This window comes from Neophocaena asiaeorientalis, unplaced genomic scaffold, assembly GCF_003031525.2.
Source record: "Neophocaena asiaeorientalis asiaeorientalis breed wild unplaced genomic scaffold, Neophocaena_asiaeorientalis_V1.1 scaffold62, whole genome shotgun sequence".
NCBI lineage: Eukaryota > Metazoa > Chordata > Mammalia > Artiodactyla > Phocoenidae > Neophocaena > Neophocaena asiaeorientalis.
Window position 1 is genome coordinate 2,801,708 of NW_020175191.1, and position 5,928 is coordinate 2,807,635.

Consider the following 5,928-nt stretch of genomic DNA (forward strand, 5'->3'; position numbering starts at 1 on the left):
TGGCAGCATTGGGTCTTCATTGCTGCGCGCAGGCTTTCTCAAGTTGCGGTGAGCGGGGTCTACTCTTCGTTGTGGTGCACGGGCTTCTCATTGCAGTGGCTTCTCTCGTGGAGCATGGGCTCTAGGCGCGTGGGCTTCAGTAGTTGTGGCACATGGGCTCAGTAGTTGTGGCTCACAGGCTCTAGAGCACAGGCTTAGCAGTTTTGGCGCACAGGCTTAGTTGCTCCGCAGCAAGTGGGATCTTCCCGGACCAGGGCTCGAACCCGTGTCCTCTGCATTGGCAGGCAGATTCTTAACCACTGCACCACCAGGGAAGCCCAAAAGTGTTGTTTTTGAAAACGATATAATTTTATAGAGAGCAAACTGTCCCCCCACCAATATAATTTACTGTGTGCTCTGAGAATGCAGTGCCTGGAATTAGATTGTCATGGAGTACTTGGGGACACTGAATCAGCTACATTCTCAATTTGCAATGGAAACCCAGAAATCATTTAGGAGAAACTGTGAAATCATAAGACTGACGTATGATATGGATAAACCTGTCTGATGAAGAGACTGTATTGCATGGAGGTTGAGTCTGTGCTGGAGCCAGAATGCCTAGTTTGAAGCTTTGTTCCACCACCTACTAGCTGTGTGATTTGGGGTAACTTACTTCGCTTGCCTCAGTTTCCTCATTTGTAAAAGGGCTTTTGTTACTAGTATGATCTACTTCAAGGTTGACAATTAAATATTTGTAAAGTGCTAACTGTACCTGGCGCATGGTAAACATGAAATGAATTTAAAAGTAGACAGACCTAAAGGTTCATGAAGGGAACAGAACTGGAGGGAGAAACAAAGATACCTCAGAGAAAAATCTCAAGAAGAGAAACCATTCTGTGGGCTGAACTGAGCAGCGAGTGTAAGGATCCAGCCATTCCCCTAACCTAGGCTATCTTTTACCCCTGACCAGCTTGCCCAAACATTATAAGAAAAACACAGTTCTGAAATAAAGGAGAGCTATCAGTAGATGCCTAGTAGCTCTGCTGTGGAGAAAACTGCCCTGATATTGCTGGTAACCAGAAGTGAAAAGAACTTTACAATTGTCCAGAAAAGAGAAAGAGCACTGGGAATGACATAGCTAGGTGAGCAATGGTGAGAGCACAGCAGGTTGGCAACAGTGAGGCAGAGTAGCCCAAGAATAGGGTGAAGGTTTGCAATGGCTGGTTCTGCCACTCTTGGACAGAGCAACTACGGCCATCAGCAGGAATGGAAGAGGTCATGAGGACCAGCAGAGGAATGCTGAGCTGCGGTTAAGATCTGGGGCATTTCTGGGGAAATCCAGTGGTTAAGACTCCACGCTTTCACTGCCAAAGGCTCAGGTTCAGTCCCTGGTCAGAAAATTAAGATCCTACAAGCCACATGGCACAGCCAAAAAAAAAAAAGATTTGGGGAATTTCTGTTAATGTGCCATATTAGCAATCATGAGTAGGTAAGGCCAGGGGATATAAAGCGGACATCTTGTGATTTAAAGTTCACTTCTCTGAACACAGGTACATAAGCACATGTACCTTGGATTAGCATATCCTTGCACTTAGCAGGAAGTCCAACCTCAGAGCAAGGACCTTCCTAAAGCACATGTCAAAAAACCAAAATTAAAATGGGTGATGTTGAGAAGGGCAAGATTTTTGTCCAGAAATACGCCAGTGCCACACCATGGAAAAGTAAGGCAAGCATAATAAGTGGTCCTGGATGGAAGACAGGTCAGGCCCCTGGGATTCTCTTACACTGATGCCAACAAGAACAAGGGCATCACCTGGGGAGAAATGTATTTGGAGAATCCTAAGAAGTACATCCCTGGAAAAAAATGATCTTTGCTGGCATTAAGAAGAAGACAGAAAGGGCAGACTTGATAGCTTATCTCAAAGCTTCTAATGAGTAATAGTTGGCCCACTGCCTTATTTTCTCACAAAACAGAAATGTCTCAACTTCTTTTATGTGTAACATATTTAAATTGATCTCATATACCAGAATTCAGATCATGAGTGGCTGACAGAATTTTTTTTTGGATAGTCCTGATTTAAATAAGATTGGCTGTGGTTAAATTAATATGATGAGCTTTTTGAATTTTGATAGGAATTCCAGTTCAGCAAGTACTGTCACTGTTTCCCTCTTCCAAAGATATAATCAGACTTGATTGGTAATATCGAACTTCTCACAAAGATGGTGAATGCCATCTCAAAACCTGTAGGATATTGGTTTTAATTTAGATTTGTAGAACTGATTATTTGAGTATAATATTTAAATACTGGGAAAATCGCTTTGTTGTCTCATACAATTGAGCAAGACTCACCTGCATTTCAGCTTGTGTTCATTAGGCTTTAAAGGGCTGAAGACAAGGTAGAAATATCCATTTTATCTTTTTGGTCTTAACTATGCCAATCCAAAATTCCCTGTATCCAAAATGTTGCCTTTTGGGAATTCCCTGGCAGTCCAGTGGTTAGGATTCCACGCTCTCATTGCCGAGGGCCCAGGTTCAGTCCCTGGTCTGGGAACTAAGATTCCACAAGCCACGCAGTGCGTCCAAAAAGGAAAGAGAAAAATAAATAAATAAGTAAAATGTTGCCTTTTACTTAACGAAAGGCATTTTAGTGTGGTTTATGTAAAATATCAAAGAATATTTAACACTTCTCCCATTTTATAGATGATCTATAAGGTCAGAGGCTTTTAAAAGTCAGTGTGACAAGATATAATAGCAAGTTAAACTTTGCTTTTAAATCCTTTACTATCTGAGTGAGACTGAGTTATAATTCAGGATTGTCTTTAAACAGCTATTCAAAATGACATGAAACTATAAAACTCCTGTATATATGTGATTGGTAATGGTGTCTTTGCAAACTCATTAGACAATTAAAGTAGGGGAGATACACCATCGGCACAAATTTGTAGATTTTGTGATCATAAGGCTTAAGATAATTAAAAACAAGATCTTAGAAAAAATAAAGTTCACTTCTCAGAATTTCATGATGTTGTGCAAAGCGCCCTTTGACTTCCAGGTGCCAAGTTGTCTGAGTTTGAGAATCACTAGTACCAAGAAAAGAGGGACAAATGGCAGAGTTCTGAGTCTAATTGCTAGCTCTTTGGCTTTTCTATGTTTCTAAGGCCTTCTGGGGGCACATTGTTAATCCCAGTAATAAACAGGACATTTGAACAGCAGTTTACAGTTTACAAAGTGATTTCATACACATTATCTCTAATTCTTGCAACCAGTAAGATACATTCCAATTTAGACAATAAACAGACTTCATAATGTGAGTGTACTGTAATATATTAGCTGTCTGTTCTTACACAATAAGGTTGTTCTCAACTTTTTGCTATTATAAACAATACTGTGATAAGCATTGTGATGAATAATACTTTGCATGTCTATAGTTATTTTTTATGACTATTCCTAAAGATAGAATTGCTGATTCAACAAGTATACCCATTGTAAAAATTTTTAATATATAAATTCAAAGGGTTCTTATTAGGTTATTAAAGAACTAGATTATGTTTGATGTATTTTGCTACTATAAATAAAGGTAAATTAACCTGCAATCTTTTTTTTCAAATTTGTTTCTCTGTCTAAAGTTCTCTGTTTCCTCACATCCCACTTATTCCTCAGTCTACTCTGGCCTGGCTTCCCATTTCCATCACTCTACTAAAACAGCTCTTGCTAAGGTCATCAAGGACCTCCATGTTTTTTAAATCCAGTAGACATATTTTATTCCTAACCTTACTTGTTTTCTCCATGGGATTTCACACCTTTGACAATTCCCCCTACTGGAATCACTTACTTCCATGGCTTTCATGACACCATACTCTGGTGGTTTTCTTCCTACTTCTTGGACTGCTGTTTTTCTTTTACATACTGTGTCAGGGTCCCCAAAAACAGACTAGAAGAACTCATAGGACTCAGAAAAGTTGGTATGCTCATGGTTATGGTGTATTACAGTGAAATGATACAGATTAAAATCAGCAAAGGTAAAAGGTCCATGGAGAAAATTCCAGAAGAAAACAGGCACAAGGTTCCAGGTGTCTCCTCCCAGTGCAGTTGCACAGGCACTAATTCTCCCAGCAATGATGTGCGACCACACCTTTGTGCACTGTTGCCAAACAGGGAAGTTCACCCAAGCCTTGGTATACAGGGTTTTTATTTTGGGGGAAGGTCTGTCACATAGGCATGGATCACCCACATAACTGACCTCAGCTGCTCAAATTCCAGCCCACAGAGGTCAAACTGATACATCATGGTCCAAGGCCTCAGGCATACTAAAACAGATGATCAGCATAAATCACATTGATAGCTTAAACTATTCAGTCAAAGTGATACAGTGTGGCCCAAGGCCTCAGGCATACAAACCATTCTTACAGGCAGAGTATTCCAAGGGCTCAGAGGTTATCATCTCCCAGGAGTCAATCAAGAACAGTTCTAAAAACAAGCCTTTCTTTGGAATGTGCAGGGTTTGATCAGTACAGGCCTACAAAGTTAGCACTTTGCTGTACTCAGACTTATTCAGTGTTGGGCTTTCTGAAATATCAGCTCTAGACCCCCTTCTCTTTTCAATCAATTTTCTTCCCCTAGGCAAACTCATCCATGCTTCAGCTTCATTTGCCATCCATATAATAACTGCCAAGTGTATGACTTTAGCCCAGGTCAGTTAATATCTCCACATGAATGTCTCAAAGGCACTGCAAAGTCAGCACGTCCAAGAGTCAGTAATCTTTTCCCCAAACCTTATCTTCTTCCACATTCTCTATCTCAATAAATGGTGTTTTGAGCTAGAAAGAAAGATATTTAGAAGATACATTAACTGATTTTATTGACAGATTACATACAGGAGGGGGTCGTCCTTAAAACTTACAACTTCTCACCACTCATATCTAATCTTTTACCCAGTCCTGTCAATTTGACTTTCTAAATATTTCTCCACATCCCTCCATTTCCACTGTCACCACCCTAAGTCAACTTACCACCCTCAAGATATCACAAGCCTCATCTCCACATGTACTGTGACTCCCCTATAATTCACTGTCTAAACTGGAGTTGAGTAATCTTTTCAAAGAAAACTGATCCCTGCTTCCCCAATCCTTATCTTCATGGCTTTCTCTTACTCTTAGGATGAAAAACAAAATCCCTAAGGGCCAATAAGGCCCCGTTTCATCTGGCCTAGACTACCTCTCTAGCCATATAATGTCCCACTTTTCCCTTGCTTTCTACATTCTGGCTACATTGAACTTTCAGTTTCTTCACTGTGCCATGCTCCCTCTTGCATCAGGGCCTTTGCACATTCTGCCCTCTAGGTGAAATGATTGCTTCTCCTACTACCACCACCACCCACTTTTCAGAGTTAATGCCTACTCAAACTTGAGGTCTGAGCTCAAGCAGTACTTCCTCAGAAAGCTCCTGTCTAGATCAGTTTTCTTTGTCGGATATCCTCATTGATCCCTCTTTCTGGGACTTCCCTGGTGGCGCAGTGGTTAAGAATCTGCCTGCCAATGCAGGGGACACGGGTTTGAGCCCTGGTCTGGGAAGATCTCACATACTGCGGAGCAACTAAGCCCGTGTGCCACAACTACTGAGCCTGTGCTCTAGAGCCCGTGCTCTGCAACGAGAAGCCACCACAGTGAGAAGCCCATGCACGGCAACGAAGAGTAGCCCCCGCTCACCCCAACTAGAGAAGGCCTGTGAGCAGCAACGAAGACTCAAGGCAGAGAAAAATAAAAAGTAAAATAAAACTAAAAAATGATTCCTCGGGCTTCCCTGGTGGTGCAGTGGTTGAGAATCCTCCTGCCAGTGCAGGGGACACGAGTTCGAGCCCTGATCTGGGAAGATCCCACATGCCATGGAGCAACTAAGCCTGTGTGCCACAACTACTGAGCCTGTGCTCTAGAGCCCGTGCTCTGCAACGA

The 5,928-nt window shown here is 41.8% G+C and overlaps 1 pseudogene; it reads left to right on the forward strand.

Annotated features, from left to right (window-relative positions):
* Positions 1–244: 244 nt before the first annotated feature.
* Positions 245–3,913, forward strand: LOC112413080 (cytochrome c-like; annotated as a pseudogene).
* Positions 3,914–5,928: the final 2,015 nt, after the last annotated feature.